The sequence below is a fragment of the Halichoerus grypus genome, chromosome 8 (assembly GCF_964656455.1).
Source record: "Halichoerus grypus chromosome 8, mHalGry1.hap1.1, whole genome shotgun sequence".
In the NCBI taxonomy this organism is placed as follows: Eukaryota; Metazoa; Chordata; class Mammalia; order Carnivora; family Phocidae; genus Halichoerus; species Halichoerus grypus.
Window position 1 is genome coordinate 124196434 of NC_135719.1, and position 23456 is coordinate 124219889.

The 23456-nt window shown below is 38.1% G+C and overlaps 1 protein-coding gene across 14 annotated transcripts in view; it reads right to left on the bottom strand.

The window, feature by feature from the left end:
* Window positions 1-23456, bottom strand: part of NUMB (NUMB endocytic adaptor protein) — a 190448-nt gene that overhangs the window by 131355 nt on the left and 35637 nt on the right. For 11 of the 14 annotated variants that reach the window (XM_078053905.1, XM_078053907.1, XM_078053909.1 and 8 more), the window contains exon 2: window positions 13368-13499. The gene's annotated coding sequence lies outside the window, so the exon portion shown is untranslated. Of the gene's footprint in view, window positions 1-10236; window positions 10416-13367; window positions 13500-16036; window positions 16144-23456 lie in introns of all 14 variants that reach the window. The other 3 variants (XM_078053910.1, XM_078053908.1, XM_078053904.1) reach the window with 2 other exon arrangements.

A 23456-nucleotide genomic window follows, 5' to 3' on the forward strand; every position in this document is an offset into this window, starting at 1 on the left:
TTATTAAGTCTCTATTACATAAAGATACCATGATAAATATGTCCAGCAGGTAGAAGTTCACAAGACAAACAACCATACTTAGAAGCCATCTACACTGAGAAGACAACTGAAGCCAGGAAACTGGAGAGTCTGCCAAGGAGCTGTTCTGCAAAGATCCTCAACCTGTTTTATAGATGAGCTTTGGCAGGGTTGGGGGGAGGGGTGACCTATAAAGTTCCCAAAGTGCAGTTAAAGTTTAACAGACAGGTGCATTTTTCTGGTAAGAGGGGTCATGGCTTATATTAAATTCTGAAAGGAGGACAAGACTCAAAAAAGGGTTAAGAACTACTGATAGAAGGAGAAGAAATATCAAGGAGAGAGCTATGAGGAATACTTATATTCGGGACCTGAGTGCCTCAGCTGTTGAGCATCCGACTCTTGATTTTGGCTCAGGTAATGATCTCAGGGTCCTAAAATCGAGCCCCTCACTCAGCAGGGAGTCTGCTTGAGATTCTCTCCCTCTGCCCTCCCCCTGCTTGCCCTCTCTCTCAAATAAATAAATAAATCTTTAAAAAAAAAAAAAGGAATACTTAAGAAGAGAAATTGAAAGGCATCTATCAATTACTAGGTACCTATGAGAATTATGCTGTGCACATTACGTATCATATTACATTTAATCCTGATAATAATCTGTGAGAGGGGCATCAGTAGCTCAATTTTACAGATAAGAAAACTGAGGCACAAAGAAATCAGGTGACCTGACCAAGGCTAAGTAGCTATCCAAACTACCACACTATACTGGAAGGTAAGATGAAACAACAAAGAACTGGGGGCTATCATTTCAACTCCAATGTTCATCTTTCCTTCAGAGCAAAATCTCTGAGAACTAACTGTTCAGGTCAAGAACATAAACTTTGGAGACATCACTTCAAAAAAAATTATTTAAGTTAATTTACTTAAATTAAGACATTAAATTGTTAAGTAATCAAATTATTCCTGAGGTTGTATAATCTGGAATCCTGGGAATTTGGCAGACCCTATTAATGCCATCATAAAATTAAGTTCTGAGTCCAACGCATTCATTCTAGGGGGAAAAAAGTCCCTTAAGGATGAAGGTTGGGATAAGCGCCAGTTTTAGTGTTTGCAACTGTTCTTCAATAAAAGTTCAAAATGAAAAAACAGGAGTGCCAATAATCAGCCAATGAAATATGGCAAAGCTGCTTAAATTAGCCTTCTTTTCACCAATACTTATAAATTCTGGCTCCTAGCCTAACAAAAATCTTTAAAATATTTACCACTTATTATCTGTATAAGCCAAGAAGAGTCACAAATTCTTACTGGGATCTTTTGCCCCTTCTAATAGCTTAGCAACATCAGTAGCAACTTTCTCAGCAAGGAGATCTTAACATATTTTAAAGTGGGGTTTCAGAACAGTGTAACATGCCAAAGGTAAGAAGCATGGGTTAATCATTCACAGGGGGATTAAAGGTAGAACCACACAAGATGCTAGATGTCTTCTGCAAGCAAGGCATAGTGGTTTTGGGTTTTTTTGTTTGTTATTGTTTGTTTTTTTTTATGTCTCAACTGTCCTCTTCTCAAAAGCAGAAACAACATTAAAATACTTTATTGTCGAAGACAATGCCAGTGAAATGAGTTCTAGCATGGATAAATGGATATAGATGCAGCTAGAAAAGAAGATATTTAACATAGCTGTTTTTCTCTACATGGAACTAGAACCTAAAATGAAACTGTAGACTTCATGTGGGAATGGAAACTAGTACAGCCTTTTTTGAATACAACTTGGCAATATCCATCTAAACACATTTAAATGAACATATATCTAGGAATGTATCACACAGAAATCATCAGACCAGTCTGATAATTTATGGTATATCTATACCGCTGGTTCTCAAGCTTTAGCATACATCAGAATCACCTACAGAGCTTGTAGGACCATAGACTGCTGGGCCCCAACAGAAGAGTTTCTAGTTCTGTAGGTCTGGGTAGAGACCAAGAATCTGCATAAAGTTTTTCCAGGTAACACTGATACTGTTGCTCCAAAGACCACACTAAGAACGACTGATCTATATAATAGAGTTCTATGAAGCCATTAAAAATGAAGTAGATCTGTATTTATTGATATAATGTATAAATGCAGTGCTGTGCTGAAAAACTGGCTCTGGATAGAATTAGGCAGAGAGAAGGAAGCCCTGATTATATCATTTGCCCATTTCCATGGTGTAACTACTCCCACCATTGCTAACATCAAGTTACCAATGATTTGGGCTTGCATAATTCTTTAATTACTGGTTCTGGTGAGCCAGTGCACACACACCATCTAGAAAAACACCTAAAATGATTAAGGTATAATTGTAATAGTTATCTTTGAGTAGGACTACAGGAATTTTATTTTCTTTATGGTTTTCTATGTTTTCTCAACAGTTTTACAACAAACATTTTTACTTTTATAATAAAAAGCTATTCACATTTTATTTATTTTTTAGATTTTATTTATTTATTTGACAGAGAGAGAGAGAGAGAGAGAGAGAGCACAAACAGGGGGAGTGGCAGGCAGAGGCAGAGGGAGAAGCAGGCTCCCCACAGAGCAGGGGGAGCCCGATGTGGGACTCGATCCCAGGACCCTAGGATCATGACCTGAGCCGAAGGCAGTCGCTTAACCAACTGAGCCACCCAGGTGCCCAAAGCTATTAACATTTTAAAAAATAAAATGAAGTTATCACTTTAGATGAGTTCTTTATAGTTGAAATTTAGCAGCCCTTCTATCAGAAGAGACAAGGCTATTTAAATACAGGTCTATCCACTCTTCCACTATCCTTTGTTAACCAGGCCTTGACAAAGTAAGAAAAGAGAGAGAGAAAGAATAAAGCCTAACTGGGAGTCTTTAAACTCTAGCCATGGAACATGGAGGGCTAGATGTTGTCTTTATAAAATGAAGCATTAATAGCTGCCCTAGAATCCAAGCGGAAAATAAACTGAGACAGCCTCAACTTGTTATTATAAATCCAGTTTCACAAAGGGAGCAAAAGCATAATCCCTCTAGCCTTGCCTCATCAAAATGTAGGCTTAGGCTTGATTAACAGTTTACCAAAGCATTGTTAATGAGAAAAAAAAACAAAAACAAAAATAGCATATATGTCCCACAATATAAGATTAAATAACTTAAAGCCATAAAATGAAATAATATGCACCCATTACATGGTAATGTAGATACATTTCCACAATACAGAAAAATGGTCATAAATCATTGTGAAACGAAAAGTGTACATTACAAAAAATAGCATACACAGGTATGTGATCCTATTAACAAAAATATATATATTTGTGTGTGTACGAATTTGTAGGTCTATGAATATTTAAAGACCAGAAAGATACAGCCAATGTTAATAGCCATTATCTCTAGATTAGGATATTACAGATGATCTGAATTTTTAAAAAAATCTACAACACAAAGTAAAACTACAAGAAAAAAAGAAAAGAGACAAATTTTAAAAATATCTACAACAAATATGTTTTATTTGGGTAGTATTTTTAGTCAATATGCAGGGAAAACCCAAATGGTATCAATAAATAGATGACAAATTTCACTCTCAATCACAGAAATGTAAATTAAAACAAAACACGAATTGGGGCGCCTGGGTGGCTCAGTCGGTTAAGCATCTGAATCTTGATTTCAGCTCAGGTTGTGATCTCAGGGTCCTGGGATCAAGCCCTGCGCCAGGCTCCGTGCTCAACACGAAGTCTGCTTGGGATCCTCTCTCCCCCTCTCCCTCAGTCTCTCCTCCCCCCATTCGTGCTCTCTCTCTCTCTAAAATAAAGAAAGGAAAAGAAAAGAAAAACAAAACGCTGCTTTATACCCATCAGACTGACAAGACTAAACAGATGGATAAGACCAAATGCTGGTGAGGATTTAAGGAAACAGGAACCCTAATACACTACTGGTAGGAGCATAAACTGGGCAACCATTCTAGAAAACAATATGGCAATATTAAGTGAAATTAAGTATGTGTATGGACCATATCAGTAATTCCTTTCCTCAGTATATACCACAGGGAAACCATTGCATAATTCAATAGGGAATATGTATAAGGAAATGCATAATAATATTATCTGTGTTAGCAGTTTCCAAGCCACACCTAAAGATCCATTAAAGAAACAAGTAAATAAAATGTGGAAATCCATATACAATGGAATATTATACAACAGGCAGTAGTTATCCACTAGGTTTTAAATATGTTTAAATCTTGGGGCACATGGGTGGCTCAGCTGTTTAAGTGTCCCACTCTTGATCTCGGCCCAGGTCTTGATTTCGGCCCAGGTCTTGATCTCAGGGTTGTGAGTTCAAGCCCTGCATTGGGCTCCACACTGGGAGTGGAGCCTACTAAATAAATAAACAAACAAGTTTAAATCTTAAGATAGTGTTGAGCAAAAAAGAATAAGTAAGATTCACAACACAATACCATTATGCCAAAGTCCCAAAATTTAAGCCAAGTTTTATCTTACATAACCAAAAGCTCACCTTCACAACTAAATTTAAAAGTCTTTTTGTTGGGGTGCCTGACTGGCTCATTCAGTGGAGCATGTGACTCTTGATCTCGGGGTTGTAAGTTCAAGCCCTACATTAGGTGTACAGATTACTTAAAAATAAAACTCTTCATTAAAAAAAAAAAAAGTCTTGTTTTCCACAGAAACACTGTCCGGTTTCTGCAGCTGATTTTTTGGAACAGATGAAAAATTTTCACTACTAATCAACAATATCCCTTTTACTACAAATAAAGTAAACCTCAAATAAATTTCTAAAGTAAATTCAGTGACTGACTCCCTACCTATTATATGGATCCCAAATTACAGAAATCATAACTAAAAATAGCAGGAACAGATGCTTTTTACTGAGAGCTTACATGGTGCCACATTGTACATATATAATCTTTAATGCTTCGAACAATCTTGAGAGGTAAACACTGCAGGTTAATAAACTATCTCAAAGAGATTACATGATTTGCCTAAGACCATACATTTATTGTGTAGTGGAACTAGGAATCAAATCAAGTCTGTTGACTATGAAGTCCATGCTCTTCTACTCTAGCACAACGTCTACCCACCAATTATAATAATATCTCCTTGTCACACCACCAATGCAGCAGGCACTATATTAAGTACTTTACATAAATTATCTCCTTCCCACTTCACAATTACCCTAAAAGTCAGGTATTATTAACACCATTTCACATATGAGAAAACAGACGCTTCCATATTAAACCTGCCCAAGGTCCCAAAATTCAAGCTAAAGTTTACCTTGCATAACCAAAAAGCTCACTTTCACAACTAAATTTAAAATTCCTTTTGTTTCCTACAGTACCCAGTAAGATGTCGCTATGTAACTGTAAAGCACCTATGTGCTGAATATCACACTGATGTCAGATGAATTTCTGAAATAAAACGAATGCAATCATATAATTGTGACAGATGCTGTTAACTGGCTGCCCAAAAAGCCATTCCCAAATCCTTTCTTCCTCCTTGCATCTCACTATAGAGGCCAAAAGGCTACTTACAGTTAGAAGTGACCATAGGACCCAATTTTGGTCCAGGAAACATTAGAAGTAACCTGCTAGAAACACTAATAGGAAAGCTTTTGCTTGGTCTGGACCTTTTGCCTTCCTCCTTAAATGTGGGTGGAAGGCTGGAGTTGTAGCTATCTCAGGACCATGAAGGCCAAGCAAATCACAAAGATATGGGCCCCAACATTGTTGAGCCACTGAAGCAACATGAGCAACTGCCAATACTTCCAGACTTACGTAAGAAAAACAGACCTTTCTTTGTTTAAGCCTTGTAGCCAGGTTTTCAATTACTTTACAGTTGGATACAATCCTTATACATCACCATTATCAAAAACTACTGCAACTGTAACTGTAACTTCCTGACTAATGACTAAAACCAAAATTACATGCTAGTCCTAAATCAGTCTGACAAAATTATAATCTCTTGATAAGGACTATTCTGAGTATCTGCTCAGACAGCTTTAGGAAGTCTGAGCTGCGGGGAGAGTGACAGAAAACAAGAATACAGAATCAGGAAGCTCCCTGGGCTCTGAATTGCACACATGATAGGAGCTCAAACACTCAAAACTATCACCAGAGTGCATTATCAGGAGGGCCATCTTCTCAAACAGTAACTTAAGCCTTCAGGAGTCAACTTCTTTTTTTTTTTTTTTTAAAGATTTTATTTATTTATTTGACAGAGAGAGAGAGAGCGAGAGAGGGAACATAAGCATGGGGAGTGGGAGAGGGAGAAGCAGGCTTCCCGCGGAGCAGGGAGCCCGATGCGGGGCTCGATCTCAGGACCCTGGGATCATGACCTGAGCCGAAGGCAGACGCTTAACGACTGAGCCAACTTCCAAATGAAAGCCCTGGAACATTAAGACTACTGTCCCCCTCAAGTTCATATTGCTAGTATTCTTAGGTATGATAATGGTATTAGAATTATATAGAAAAATAATTTGCTTTTATTAAATGTTTATTAAAGTATAATGTCTTTTTTTTTTTTTTTAGAAGATAAACTAAGTACTTAGGGGTGAAGTATGCTCATGCCTGCAATGTTCTTTCAAGTGGTTCACAGATAAGAGAATACACACATATTAGAATATATACATATGAAGCAAGTATGGCAAAACATGTAAGTTACTGAATTATCAGTTGGAGATATACAGATGGTCAGTGTACTATTCTTTCAACATTCTTGTATATTTGAAATGTTCGTAATAAAAGTTGGTGTTAATGTTAGTTTCCTGGCTTGAGTATTATGCTAAACTATGTAAAATATAACCACTGGGGAAAACTGGGTAAAAGTCACACTGGACCTCTCTATCTTCTTTTTACAACTTCCTATGAATCTAAAATTGTATCAAAATAAAATGTTAAAACAAAAGTGTTGGGAAGACTTCCCATTTTGTAACAGACTAAACAAACACCTCCATTTCTCTCTCAATGAACTACACTATAAAACCTGGATGGAGGGACGCCTGGGTGGCTCAGTCGGTTAAGCGGCTGCCTTCAGCCCAGGTCATGATCCCAGGGTCCTGGGATTGAGTCCCACATCCGGCTCCTTGCTCAGCAGGGAGCCTGCTTCTCCCTCTCTCTCCCTCTGCTTGTGCTCTGTCAAATAAATAAAATCTTAAAAAAAAAAAAAAAACCCTGGATGGAATGCATGAACAGCTACGGGAAGACCCTGAAAATTATTACAGGTGGATCTGGGAAGAGCACCAGAATTCAAAGTATCACTGAACCTGCTGTGAGTTTACCATTTTTTCCCTCTAGCATTTCCCAGCCTAAACACAACACAATCCAAAACTCCTAAGTGAGCACTATGGCGCAGGTGGAAAGAAATACAGGAGAAGCCCTCTAGCCCTGGCTCAAAGCTAGGAAAGGGAACTTCTAAGCTCAGAAAAAGATGGGGCGCCTGGGTGGCTCAGTCGGTTAAGCATCTGCCTCTGGCTCAGGTCATGATCCCAGGGTCCTGGGATGGAGCCCACATCGGGCTCCCTGCTGAGCAAGGAGCCTGCTTCCCACTCTCCCTCTGCCTGCCGCTCTCCTTGCTTGTGCATGCTCTCTCTCACTCTCTCTCTCTGTCAAATAAATAGTCTTTAATAAAAATAAAGCTCAGAAAAAGAGGGGTGAATCCCTTGGAAATTTATTCTCTCTTTCTCCCCATCCTCTCATGTTCCAGTCCCCCAAGGTCTTCTGTGCTGGATACAGCAGCAGCAGCAAGAGCATCTGAAAACAGAAAGCCTCCAGGGGTGAAAATTCCGAGGGGAACCCTTGCCTTCAAGCGGGCAGACCAAACTCCTTTTTTTTTTTTTCTTTTCTCTATGTCCTCAGGGAAGTGATTCCATAAAGTTGTTATGAACTCCTGAGCTCACCCTCAACCTGTGTAGGTATGGACCTAAAGTAACTAATATAACAAAAAAATTGAAAACTGAGATAATGGGTAGACCTCCATCCAGAAGGCATCACTCTCAAGGTCATGCAAGTTCCTCACCCACAAGGCTACTACTCATTCACTTATACAAGTACTGGATGAGTAAGGCCCCTTCTTTGTCCTTAAGGAGGTAGCAGTCTAGGAAAGGATGCAGACACACTAATAAATAACTGCAATTTAGTTTGAGAGCTGCTATAATAAAGATACATACCAGATACAGAGTTATCGCAGAAAATGAAGCAATTAAATTGACTTGGATAAGCCAGGGAGCACTTCGGAGAACTGATTTAGCTGGAGCTTAAATGATATATCATAGTATACCTAAAAAGGCAAGGTGGGCAGGAAACAGCATTCTAGGCAATGGGAAGAGCTGGCAAAAGCTCAAAGGCAGAACATCATGTATTAAAGTAACTACAAGGAATTTGGTGAGAATAATCTAAAAGGTAGCACTGAGCTACAAGACTGAAATGTAGCTAGAAAACAGATAGGAAGTATGGGTCCATTAAGGTACAGCTCCTTAAACATCACATTAAGAAATTTACCTGTTTTCATAGGTAATAGAATATAATTATAAGTGGTATAATCAGACCTGTAACAGGATAATTCTAGTTGTTTTCTGTTTTCTGACTATTCTGGACTAGAATAGTAACCTCCAAATTTTTTTGATCCCATACCTATTACTAAAAAAATTTGAGTATATCCCTCAATATATGTATATTTATATTACATTAGACATATTATATTGAACATGTGTATATATTAAATATACAAAGGAGAAACTGTTTAATGATGAGATAGTGGCACCTGGGTGGTATAATCTGTTAAGCATCTAACTCTTGGTTTCGGCTCAGGTCATGATCTCAGGGTTGTGAGATCAAGCCCTTGCATAAGGACTCCATGCTCTGCAGAGAGTCTGCTTGAGATTCTCTCTCCCTCTCCCTTTACCCTCCAGCTCGTACTCTCTCTCTAAAATAAATAAATTTTTGAAAAAAATGATGAGATAATATAATAACAGCCAAAAAGTAGAAACAATCCAAATACCCATCAACTGATGAATTAATTTTTAAAATTGGTATACCAAGGGGCACCTGGCTGGCTCAGTCAGTAGAGTAGATGACTCTTGATCTCAGGGTTGTAAGTTCAAGCCCCACACTGAGTGTAGAGATTACTTAAAAATAAAATCTTTAAAAAGTAAATAAATAAAATTTGGTATAACTATACAATGGAATATTCAATAATAAAAAGGAACAATGCTGGGATGCCTAGGTGGCTCAGTCGGCTAGGTGTCCGATTCTTGATTTCAGCTCAGGTCATGATCTCAGGCTTCATGCTGGGCGTGCAACCTGCTTAAGATTCTCTCTCTCCCTCTCCCTCTGCCCCCCTCTTTCCTTCTCTCTCTACAAAAAAAAAAAAAAAAAAAAAAAGGAAATTCTGACATGTACTACATCAAATGTCCTCGAGGACATCACACTCAGTGAAATAAGCCAGTCACAAAAAATAATTCTGTATGATTCCATTTATATGAGGTGCCTACAGTTGTCAAATTCATAGACAGAAACAGAATCCTGGCTGCCAGGGGTTAGAAGGACGGGAGAATAAGGGAGTGGTTGTTTAACAGGTATAGAGTTTTAGTCTTACAAGATGAAAAGTTCTGGAGATTGGTTGTTCAACAATGTGAATATACTTATTAATATTACTGAACTGTACACTAAAAAATAGTTAATATGGTAAATTTTATGTTATGCCAATCACTTTCTTACCATAAATTTTAACACTTTTGTTAAACATTTCAAACATAAAAGGTGTTATATTTTTTAATAATGGGGGTGGGGAATTCAAGAGAAGAAAGTCACACAACTTCTATTTTGCCAAAAATCTGTGTAAGCATGAACTGAATGCCATTTTTCAACTGAGAGTCATTATAATTTTAGAAATCAGAATAAGTAGGATAACCACTAACCCCAAAGAAATATAATTTCTGCCTTCCACAATTATTCAAAAATCTTTTTTGTATTTTAAAAAAATATTTACATAGTCATTCATCTTTTTAAAGATTTGAGAGAGAGAGAGCAAGCAAGCATGAGTGGGGGGGGGCAGAAGGAAAGGGAGAAGCAGACTCCCGGCTGAGTGAGCAGGGAGCCCAATGTGGGGCTCGATCCCAGGACCCCGAGATCATGACCCAAGTCAAAGGCAGGTGACCAACTGACTGAGCCACCCAGGCGCCCCAATAGTCATTCATCTTCACAAGAGAACCTTATCATTTACCTCCTTCCATGAATTGAGTGCCACAGAGTAAACACCAGCATATTTGCAATTTCTATAGGGTGTTTTCAGAAGTTTTTATTGTTGTTTGTTTTAGCTTCAGTCAGAAAGCAGTATTTCACTCATTCAAGAGATTTTTATCCCCTCAGGCACAGGCCTTGCAGAATGAAGGCAAGATAAACCTGTAAAAGATGTTATCAGCAATTTACCTACTCCAGACTTCTTAAAAGCAAAAGTGGGCTGTAAAAATGCTTAAAACAAAAAAAGAAGGCAAGTTAATGCGTACAGGCTTTATATATGTTTGTATATATACACATGTATTTGTTGTAGTTGTTATTTAAGACATAATATTTTACACTACTCATTATTCCCAATCTATGTCTACTGGAAAACATCATGTTTTTAAATGAAAAAAAATTAAAACAGCTTTCCCAATTATTATACCTTTGAACTAAAATATATTGTTTCACAAACTCAGTCAACTCTGATTATTCACAGTTAAGGGCAAACTTCTGATATTACCTCTATTGTCACAAGAGCTGGTTCAGTCATTTTCCACTTTAAGATATCTGTGAGTAGTTGGGAAAGAGAACTGAATCACCTCTGCCATATTAGGCTCATATCTAGACAGCAAAAAAAAATTTCTGGGCCTAAGAGATGAGTGTGTGTGTGTGTGTGTGTGTGTACACACATACATACTGGTATATATTAATTATAGTTTATTATATAACTTATTTCCCACCTATAGTGAATGGACCAACATCTCCATGTATACTTAGAGGATTACCTAAAAATATTATCCCATTACATCCAGAAATTAAGTACTAGCTACACTGAAACCTGCCAAAGGCAATTCATATAATCAGTGAGTTAAGTGTGTTCAATAATACAACCAAATAGGGGCATCTGGGTGGCTCAGTCAGTTAAGCAACCGACTCTTGATTTCAACTCAAGTCATGATCTCAGGGTCCTGAGATTGAGCTCCAAGTCAGGCACCCTGCTCAGCAGGGAGTCTGCCTGAGATTCTCCCCCTCTGCTCCTCCCCCACTCATGCTCTCTCTCTCAAATAAATAAATAAATAAATAAGTCTTTTTTTTTTTTTTTTTAAGATTTTATTTATTTATTTGACAGAAAGAGACAAAGGGAGAGAGGGAACACAAGCAGGGGGAGTGGGAGAGGGAGAAGCAGGCTCCTTGCTGAGCAGGGAGCCCGATGTGGGGTTCGATACCAGGATCCTGGGATCTTGACCTGAGCCGAAGGCAGATGCTTAATGACTGAGCCACCCAGGCGCCCCAAGTAAGTCTTTTTTAAAAATAACAATACAACCAAATACTCTACAACTTTGCAAGTTTTCTTGTTCCACTGAAATTTTAAAATATTTACCAGAAATTTAGCAGGTAAAATTGTACAATCCTAAAAAAGATTACATAGTTTTCCTTAAAATAAGCAGATAGACAAAACAAACTTGATGCATACAGTAACACTGACACTACTTTCTCAAATCTATCCTATTAGAAACCAGTTTCCCAAATAATTCTCCAATTATTAAAATAAGAAAAAAAAGGGCGCCTGGGTGGCTCAGTCGTTAAGCGTCTGCCTTCGGCTCAGGTCATGATCCCGGGGTCCTGGGATCGAGCCCCACATCGGGCTCCCTGCTCCGCGGGAAGCCTGCTTCTCCCTCTCTCACTCCCCCTGCTTGTGTTCCTGCTCTCACTATGTCTCTCTCTGTCAAATAAATAAATAAAAATCTTTAAAAAATAAAAAAAATAAAATAAGAAAAAAAGTAGCCTTTAAACTAAAATAAAAGCATTTTTTCAAAAACAAAAAATCCAAACTACAAATCTTATTTTGCATCTTGCTTACAAATTTTTGTCTCCATTTTTCAGTTTGCTGCTTTACTGATACAAAAGAAAATTCAAAATCTATTTCACCTCTTCCTGTTTAGACACCTTATTTTCAGCATAATATTCTACTTAGACAGGAAAAGCACACAAAATTCTTACTGGACTCATACACTATAATTTTCTGTCAATATTCCTCTTTTTATATATTACGTAAAAGTAATACAAACTGGGGGCGCCTGGGTGGCTCAGTCGGTTAAGCGACTGCCTTCGGCTCAGGTCATGATCCCGAAGTCCCAGGATCGAGTCCCACATCAGACTCCCGGCTCAATGGGGAGTCTGCTTCTCCCTCTGACCCTCTCCCCTCTCATGCTCTCTCTCTCAAATAAATAAATAAAATCTTTTTTAAAGATAAAAATAAATAAGTAATACAAACTGTGGCACATTACATTCTCCAAAGATGGCCCAATGGCAGATTCCATCCCATGTGCTCTTCTTCTAATGAGATGCTGATACTCCTCCCTTCAAGTGGTGTGGTCTATGTCTACCCCTCCTCTGAACCTAGGTGGACCTTTAGGACTATCTCAACCAACAGAAAAAAGCAGAGTACCACTATGTGACTTCCAAAACCAAATCAAATATGCCATGCAACTTCACCTTGCTCTCTTGGGATGCTTTTTCTTAGAACCTAGCCACCACGCTGTGAGGAAGCCAAGCAGCCGAAAGGAAAGGTCATGTGCAGGTGTTGTGGCTAACAGCCCAGGCTTCGGTCCCTACCAAAAGCTAGCATTAACCACAAGACACAGACATGTGTGCCAAGCCTTCAAATGATTCTAGCGCCCAGCCATCAAGCTGCCCCCACCCTTCCAGCTACTTCATCTTAGGCCACATATTAACAGAGACAAGCTGTCCCCACTAAGCAGGTCTTATCCAAATTATAGATACATGAGCAAAATAAATGACTGGTATGTTTTAAACCACTAAGTTAGGGGTGGTTTGTTATGTAACAATAGATAACTAACACAAGCTCATAAATACAATTTGGAAAAATACACAAAAAGAGAAAGAAGAAAACTTTTAATTACCCTAAGTTTCATCACTGTTAACATTTTGACACATATTTTACCATCAAGAAAATATTTTGCCCCACTCAATTAAGATGCCAAATGCCTTGTTTTTACCATGACAAAAGGCTATATTTTCAAAGGCAGCCAACCGTTTTCATCTAACAAGAAATAGGAAGGAAAAACATTAGCATTCATTCTACTTATCTTTACTATCTCTTTCACATACCTGTCCTTAGTGAGGTGTCTGAGGATGGCTGGTACACCAATATTCCAATCTGTGGATGTGAATCAAGATCTTGGGTCGCAACAGCAGCTACACTGGACCTCCTCCCTGGAAGAAGTTGCTGAAGCTCCAAATCTGAAATTTTGAAGGAAAGAAAATGCTAAATATAAAACATTTCCTTTTTTTTTTTTTTTTAAGATTTTATTTATCTGAGAGACAGAAAGTATGTGCGAGAGAGAGCGAACACGAGCAGGGGGAGGGGCAGGAGAGAGAGAAGCAGACTCTCCACTGAACACAGAGCTGGACGTAGGGCTCGATCCCAGGACCCCAAGATCATGACCTGAGCTGAAGTCAGCCACTTAAGACTGAGCCACCCAGGCACCCCCCAACATTTCCTTTCAATCATTTATAATTCCATCTTTGCTACTGAATGGGGGCTGGTAGAATGGGTTAAGATTACATGTAAGTAATGCACAGCTTTTACTGAAAATGGAGTTGGGTAATGTGGATTCAAGTCCCAGCTCTACTTCTTACTAGATATATGATCTTACCTAAGGAACAAATTCTCAAGACTAAGGTGACTGGATCAAAATTTTGGGCTGGTAGTCAGAAGACCTGGGTTCCAAACTCACTTATTCTGCCTTGCTGTAAGAACTTTGATACTTCTCTGAGGTCAGATACATCATCTCTAAAAGAAAAGGGTTGCATTAGATAATGGTTCCTGAAATCTAATCTTTAAATAGATGCCAGCCATGACCAAAAATGGGTGTAAAGTTACCAATTGTGCTTACTCCGAGACTGTCCTTCCTACTTTTTTCTGGTATTAAAATGGCTTCTTTTATGAGACGATGTGATAGACAGTACTAGTTGTTTTATAAATAAAGAGTCAAAATCAAAAGCTGTAGCCCTATGTAAGCAATATAGAATTCTTTTTAGAAATTCTAGTGTCTCTATGATTTCCATGAGCTCTAAAATCCCCTCTATTTCTAACATTCTATGTATCCATTCACTACTCAACTGGTATTTTTTGGGTACCTAACATGTGACAGGCACTCTACTAGTTGCTAGGGGAGCCCAAAAATAAGTAAGATTAGTCCCTGCTCTAAAAATTCTCCCAATCTAATAGGAAAGCAGATACATAAACCCCAAAGACAATATAACAGGTTTTCTAATAGAGGCTTTGCACCTTATAAGAGGTAAAACAGTGGAATGAATGTGTTTCTAAATTAAGCAGGATTTTATTTTTCTGTTTTTTTTTAAGATTTTTTTTTTTTAAGTAATCTCTACACCCAACATGGAGCTTAAACAAGCCCGAGATCAAGAGTTGCACGTTCCACCAACTGAGCCAGCCAGGCGCCTCAAATTAAGTAGGATTTTAAAGTGAGTTTTATAGTTGTATGAGGAATTACTTAACCTTTTTAAATTTCAATTTCCTGATTTGCAAAAAACAGGAATGATTACAGATAAAAGAGCTGCAGTAAATAGATAAGATACTAAAAACAAAGGCCAATCCACCCAAAGTTTGGCTTATACACTTTCCAGAAGACAAATTAAAAAATTTAACATGTAGGGATGCGTGGCTGGCTCAGTTGGTTAGACATCCGCCTTAGGCTCAAGTCATGATCCCAGGGTCCTGGGATCGAGTTCCACATCGGGCTCCTTGCTCCGCGGGAAGCCTGCTTCTCTCTCTGCCTCTCCCCCTGCTTGTGCTCTCCCTGTCTCTGACAAATAAATAAATAAAATATTTTTTTAAAAATGATCATGTATTAATGATCCAGTACAAAAGGGATCATTTACAACACTGACTTATACTCAGGGGTACCTTTCTCCATTAACCTCTGAATAACTGAAGGGGTACAACCAAGTTTGCTCCATTTATATTCCTAGCACCTAGTGCAATTCCTTATAAATAGCAGGTATTAATAGTTTATTAGAAAAAAAGACTGAATGAATGGCTTCTTTTTGTATGAATTAAAGTTATAGTAGCTGAAAGTAAAAATTCTTAAGTTTTCATTCAAAACTAATTTTAAGTATATATTTTAAGTACCCAACCTGTCATAATGGAACCTGAATATGCAGGCCTGTTTTAAAAAGCAAAATAGGGGCGCCTGGGTGGCTGAGATGGTTGAGCATCTGCCTTCGGCTCAGGTCATGATCTCCAAGTCCTAGGATCGAGCCCTGCAGCAGACTCCCGGCTTCTCCCTCACCCTCTACCTCTCCCCCTGTTCATGCTCTCTGTATCTCTCTGTCTCAGATGAATAAATAAAATCTTCTAAAAAAATAATAAAATAAATAAAAAGCAAAATAAATTCACCAGACAATGCAGTAGTGGTGTTCCTGAATAAGAAGAGTAGAAGCAGCTAACATTAATTAAGCACTTACTATGTGCCAAAAACTCTTCTAAGAGCTTTCCATGGATTTCCAGGATTTCTCACTTAATCCTGACAAGAACCCTTATGAAATGAACTATTTATATGATCATTTTATAATAAAGAAAGCTGGACACAGAAAAGTCAAGTTACTTCCAATATCATGAAACTACTAAGAGGCAGGGTTAGGATTTTTAAATAAAGAAAAATACAGTTACATGACTCCAGAGCCCCCCTTTTTAATTTTTATTTAACTAAATAACTTTATTAAAAAAAAAAAAGGGGGACGCCTGGGTGGCTCACTCGGTTAGGCGTCTGCCTTCGGCTCAGGTCATGATCCCAGGGTCCTGGGATCGAGTCCCACCTCGGGCTTCTTGTTCAGCAGGGAGCCTGCTTCTCCCTCTCTCTCTCTGATAAATTAAAAAAAAAAAAAAAAAAAAGATTTTTACCAGAACTAGGAGTATTTGCTTCTGATTTTTTTTTTAACAGAATAAGAAGTCCTTTAATATGTGCACTAAACACAAATACATGATACAGTCCCTCCCCTTGAAGGCCCTACACACCAATGTGGTGGTATTATTAATAAGTGGTAACATGAATAAGTAATATCCTAATTTTATTTTATTATTTTTATTTTTAAAATATTTTATTTATTTATTTGAGAGAGAGAGACAGAGATAGCAACAAGTAGGGAGGAGAGGGAGAAGGAGGCTCTCTGCTGAGCAGGAAGCCTGAGGCAGGGCTCCATCCCAGGACTCTGGGATCATGACCTAAGCCAAAGGCAGACACTTAACCGACTGAGCCATCCAGGTGTCCCAAAAGTTTAAATTTCTAAAAACACAAATGGAAACACTAGCACTGTGAATTCACAGCACTAAATAAAAGGCTGCTGGTTCCAAGACTTGGTTTGCCAAATTTTTCCCTACAGATAAATGTTCAATACCCACTGAACATTTTACACCACTCCAAGATTAAGAGTCTTCTGCTAATTCTATGAAGAAAAATGAACTCCCAGTTTAGTTTATGTTCCAAGTAGCTGTCCCCAGAGGAACAGATTGGAGAAGGGCAACTTAAGCACAACATTTAAGCTTTATTCAGACCTGGAAAACAAAGAAATCTGACATACTTTCCACATAGAATACGCCTATGGAAAAAAACTATATTATCTATTTTAAAAAAGTATTTATTTTACATTTTTAACTACAATAACTATGCCAATTAGAGTAAGCATAAAAAGGGGAGGAAATCTTTCCAATTACAAATTAATTCCCCCTAGTCAAAACTTAACTCATAAATTCTGTTTATCCGACTAGATATTTACTTTCATCATACCTGAAGATCTTCATCTCTTCCTAGTACCTTTTCAAACATTTTAGACCCACCCACCATCCAATCTCAATTCTGAATGCCATTCAAAAAACAGGTGATCACCTCCTTAATACCCCCTCTTAATATGTGACCATTAACAGCTATTACAATTTCATTTCACCAAAGCCAAGTGTGGTGTGCTACTCACAACTCCAAGTCTGTGTTCCATAGCTCCAAACCATTCTTCTCAAAATGGTAGCACACTATTCTTTTCTCTTAATTATATACAAATTCCTTGCTACTCAAAATGTGTTTCACAGGGGCGCCTGGGTGGCTCAGTCGTTAAGTGTCTGCCTTCGCCTCAGGTCATGATTTCAGGTGCTGGAATTGAGCCCCTCCCTGCTCAGTGGGAAGCCTGCTTCTCCCTCTCCCACTCCCCCTGCTTGTATTCCCTCTCTCACTGTGTCTCTTTCTGTCAAATAAATAAAATCTTAAAAAAAAAAAAAATGTGTTTCATAGACTGAAAGCATCATCTCAGGTCCTACCTTAGATCTACTGAACAGAATCTACATTTTAACAAGAACTTTAGGTGATTCATACACAGAAAATTTTGAGAGTCACTGTCCTAATTCACTCATTCAGGGTCCTTTTCCTCCTGCTTTACAGTTTCTGAATTACAATTTGGCATATAAGGAATCAGATCCTTTCTCTTTTGAGCATATTAAGACCTACCAAAATGAAGTGAGGAATCTTTAAATAAGATTACAGTTTCTTCACAACCTTCTTTTCATAAAAGACTGTAAGTTCTATGAAGCCAGAGATTTCAATATATTCTCAAGACCAAAACAGTGCCAGGTGAATATTTGTAGAAGAAATAGAATAGATACCAGATGATTCCTAAAGTCCTCTGACTTTTAAATCTTTGGCTCTTCCATTTGCTATGTAAGCAAAATTCTATCTAAGGAAGGGAAGTTAAAATATGAGATCATCTAAATGTACAAAATAAAAAATATGTCACTTTAAATGACTTGGTCAAGGTCACTAGGCAGGTTCACTACTAAGTTCATAAGGCTCAAAAACATTTTTCATATCATTATATTATTTTTTTAAAGTTTTAATTTATTTATTCATTTTAAGTAATATTCCACACCCAAAGTGGGGCTCGAACTCATGACCCTGAGATCAAAAGTCACATGCTCTTTCGACTGAGCCAACCAGGTGCCCCAATATCATATTATTATTACTGTATTTTATTATTATATTTTAGATCAAATGACAATACTTCTTCTATTTATACACTATCATCCAAATAGCTAGCAAATGCAAATGTCCAGAAAAGTTGTACACTCAGAGCTTAAGGAAGCCTAAAATGTCCACATTGCTGGAAACAATCTGTACATAAAAACTGAAGATTACATGGTATGATTAGTTTCTTCAAAGCCAGAAGAAATAAGTGCTTCCAAACTTTACTGCGCTTACATTGAAATAGAGGAAAGAAATGAAAGGGAAAGAAAAGAATGAAAGTACAGAAAAGACAAAAAAAAAAAAAAATTAGGGACCAAATATGGCAACAAGATAGAGAAAAGAACAGAGGTTAATAGTAATCAAAAGTCTCAAAGAATGTGAATTAGGGACTTAGAAAAGGCAAAAGCGGCTACAAAAGCAAAGAGCAGAATACCAATGAAGCAGCATCCATTTCAGAAACTTCCAATGATGACGCAATGCATGAAATTTTGAGGGGCACCTCAAACTGGTGCAGCCACTCTGGAAAACAGTATGGCGATTCCTCAAAAAATTAAAAATAGAACTACCCTACTATACAGCAATCCCACTAGTGGGTATTTACCCAAAGAATACAAGAACACTAATACAAAGGGATATATGTACCCCTATGTTTATGTTTATAGCAGCATTATTTACAACAGCCAAGATATGAAAGCAACCCAAGGGTCCATCGATTGATGAATGGATAAAGACACACACAGAATATTACTCAGCCATAGAAAAGAATGAAATCTTGCCATTTGCAACAACATGGATGGAGCTAGAGAGTATAATGCTAAGCAAAATAAGTCAGAGAAAAACAAATACCATATGATTTCACTCATATCTGGAATCTAGGAAACAATACAAAAGAGCAAAGGGGGGAAAAAAAGAGAGAGGGGGCAAACCAAGAAACAGAGTCTTAATTATAGAGAAAAAACTGATGGTTTCCAGAGGGGAAGGGAGAGGGGGGAATGGGTTAAATAGGTGATGGGGATTAAGGAGTGCACTTGTCTTTTTTTTTTTTTTAAGATTTTATTTATTTATTTGACAGATATTTGACAGACATAGCGATAGAGGGAACACAAGCAGGGGGGAGTGGGAGAGGGAGAAGCAGGCTTCCCACTGAGCCGGGCCCCAGGACCCTGGGACCATGACCTGAGCTGAAGGCAGATACTTAACGACTAAGCCACCCAGGTGCCCCTGGAGTGCACTTGTCTTGAGGAGCACAGGGTGATGTATGGAACTGTTGAATCACTATATTGTACACCTGAAACTAATACAACCCTGTATGTCAACTGGAATTAAAATAAAAACCTATATAAAAAAACAGTAGCAAATGTAAACGTAAATATTCTTCCTCTGAGGTTCAAAGCATAGCTCAGTAAATTACAGTTTGCATACGTATTCTAAATAGGCACCAAGTCAGAATTAAAACATGTAGCTTCTGTGTTTTTTACTAATTACTGAAGATGAAAGTCAAATTCCTATGTAAATTAACTCTCATACTCCTCAGCAAAAAAATTCAAGCCATCTAGAATATAGCAAAGTAAAGAACCCAAATAAGAGGAAATATCTCAAATATCTGAATATGGACATCAGAAAGTCACCAGAAAACTGAAGAATAAACTACTGAGATCTGAGCCTTTGAGAATATACAGTTTATAGTCAAAATAAGTAAGAGGAGGAGCTAAGTCTGATATCAAAGTAAACATCAAAAATAGAAAGCTCCAACCAATCCTATCTTGCCCCTCACATCCTCTGAGAATGGTCTGACTCTGGCATAACTCAAATCTGGTTAGGGCATACCTAGAGAATTCATTCCATAAAGGAGCGGCAGGTACTTAAGGGCTGAACCCAAATTCAGTCCTAGCTGAATCTTTATTGTGCTCAAGAACCAGGTGTTTCCAGGTGTGGGAGCAGTGTTCTACTTAGCAGGTGCACTCTCACCTCATGAGATGCTGCCCTCTGGCACACTCTGTAAGCAAAGGGAAGTCAGGTCAATACACTGCTCTCCACAAGAAACCAAGACAACTATTTTAAACTGTGAAAACATTTAGGTCACAATTAGCACTCAGAAAGAGAGAAATAAAATAGAAAAGATGAGTGCATCACATATATTAAGGATGAATACTAATCTACTGATCCTCATTTTTCTTTCAACTCTATGCATGTATGGGGGGTTCACCATCAAAAATGTTTAAAATTTGAGGGCGCCTGGGTGGCTCAGTTGGTTAAGTGACTGCCTTCGGCTCAGGTCATGATCCTGGAGTCCCGGGATCGAGTCCTGCATCGGGCTCCCTGCTCGGCAGGGAGTCTGCTTCTCCCTCTCCCACTCCCCCCTCTTGTGCTCTCTCTCTCTCTCACTCTCTCTCTCAAATAAAAAAAAAAAAAAATCTTTAAAAAAAAAATGTTTAAAATTTGAGGCACCTGGGTGGCTCAATCGGTTAAGCAACCGCCTTTGGCTTGGGTCATGATCCCAGGGTCCTGGGATCAAGCCCTGCGTGGGGCTCCCTTCTCAGTGGGGAGTCTGCTTGTCCCTCCCCCCTGCTCGTGCTTTCTCTCTCTCTCTAATAAATAAATAGTATCTTGGGGTGCCTGGGTGGCTCAGATGGTTGGGTGTCTGCCTTTGGCTCAGGTCATGATCCCGGCGTCTTGGGATCAAGCTCCACGTCGGGCTCCTGGCTCAGGGGGGAGCCTGCTTCTCCCTCTCCCTCTGCTTCTCCCCCTGCTCATGCTCGTTCTCTCTCTCTCTGTATCTCTGTGTCTCAAGTGAATAAATAAAATCTTATAAATAAATAAATAAATAAATAAATAAAAATAGAATCTTTTTAAAAATGTTTAAAGGGGTGCCTGGGTGGCTCAGTCGGTTAAGCATCTGCCTTTGGCTCACATCCTGATCTCAAGGGTTTTGGAATCGAGCCCCGCATCAGGCTCCCTGCTCAATGGGGAGCCTGCTTCTCCCTCTCTCTCTGCCCTTCCCTCCCTGGCTCATGCTCTCTCTCGCTCTCTCTCAAATAAATAAATAAAATCTTCAAAAAAATAAAAATTAAAAATAAAAAAATGTTTAAAATTCACTGTTGTAGAGAAATGTTTGTACATGTGCACCTGAAGATAAGCAAGAATGTTTGTAATACCAACGAAATGGAAAAAAAAAAATGTCCATCTTTAGGAGAAAAGACAAATTGTGGTACAGTCATACAACTAATACATATACCTGAGAAAATAAATAATGGTTACACATATTGATATGGGTGAATCTTAAAAACATAATATTGATTAGCCAAAGCAAATAAGTACATGTAGTAAAACAAGAATATATGTGTACTATGATTCCATTTTTATAGCTAAAAAACAAGCAATACTAAATAATAAATTTTTGAAATACATACAAACGTGGTAAACTTAAAGGAAGGAAACAATAAATAAAACAAAACAAAAATTCTGAATAGTTTTATCCCTGGTGGAGAGACAGGTGAATGGAAATCAAGGAAAAACATACCAACAGTATTGGTAATGTTCTATTCCTTAACCTGGGTGATGAGTGCACAAGTATTGGTTTTATTATATGCTTCATTACTTACATACACAGCACCATATTCTTGTCTGTGTATCAAATATTTCATAATGGGAAGGGAAAACAGAAAAGGAAAGAGGATACATCTATAACATAGGTCAACATCAGTGTCCTATCTCTCCCTTGAAAGGCAATGTAGATTTCTATTAAATACAGGCTCCATCCAGAAACTCCTCTAAAACAAAAGATTTTTGTTTCAAGAGCACAAACTGGGGCGCCTGGGTGGCTCAGTCAGTTGAGTGTCTGACTCTCAGCTTAGGTCATGATCTCAGGGTCATGAGATTGAACAATCGAACACCCCCCAGCTGGGCTCCGTACTCAGCTCAGCTCCGTACTCAGCTCGGCTCCGTGCTCAGCCTCAGCTCGGAGTCAGCTTGGGATTCTCTCCATCTGCCTCCCTGCCCCTCCCCCTACTCATGAGGCATGTACTCTCCCAATAAATAAATAAAATCTTAAAAAAAAAAAAAAAGCACAAACGTGAAATGAGATGCAAGTAGGTAATTTATCTATCCTTAGTTTTCAAAACTTAAGATAATGCCTAATCTAATATAAAAGAAAGAAAAGTAATTTAAAATAATACATTGTAGTATTTAAATGCTCAGGTATAACCATCCCAGCATTCATATTATTAAGGAAATTGACACTTGCACGCATATACAGACATGCCATGCACATGACATCTACAAATGTAGACTGACACAAATGAATTGTATTAGAAAATCAGATGGCAAAAGGGTCAGTGCCATTGGTAATATGATTTTCCAAAATAGTTAACTCTTGTTATGAAGAAAACAAAGCATAATCTGCCCTCAGTTTACTAAATAGTTGCATTCCTGGAAAATTTAGTGTCTATTAAAACTATGCAAAAAACTACTGTGTTTAAATGTATAGCAGAATTAGCATCAGATAAGTACAAACAGGTTTTTCACCTACAAGAGCTGGGAAAATGTTCAAAAATCATGCAGAACTGTCTCAGACGTTGTGGAATGTATGGCATTCCTGGCTTCTGCTCATTGAATGCCAATGCTGCACCCACCCCACCCTAATCATTATGGCAACCAAAAGTACACCTTCAAAGATTCAAAGATTCAAAGGGGTCCTGACCCCACTGAGAGCCAGTGACTTCTAGAAAGGCTAAGTCCCAGTGTGGTTTCACCATAAAGCTAAAGGAAATGATAAGGCCTACCCAATTTCTAACTTTGGCAAAGAAGAGTGGCGCCTGGCTGGCTTAGTTCTCGGGGTCGTGAGTTTGGGCCCCACGTAGGGTATAGAAATTACTTAAAAAAATAAAACTTAAAAAAAAAGAAGTCCTCATTCAGTGAAGAAATTTATTATTAGAGAAAGTATAAAGGCAGATTAAAACCCAAAATCCTCACCCTAAATGAAAGTGATACATCAAACCAAAGTTTGGCAATTTTTTCACCCATCTAAAAGCAATCTTTGAGGACAGTGTTATTTTGCAAAATACAACAAATGTCCCAACTGAAAAACACTGTAACACTCAAAAAGTATGTTATAGTTTACAAAGCATTATTTAATTTTAATCTTTATAACAATTCTATAAGAAAGATATCA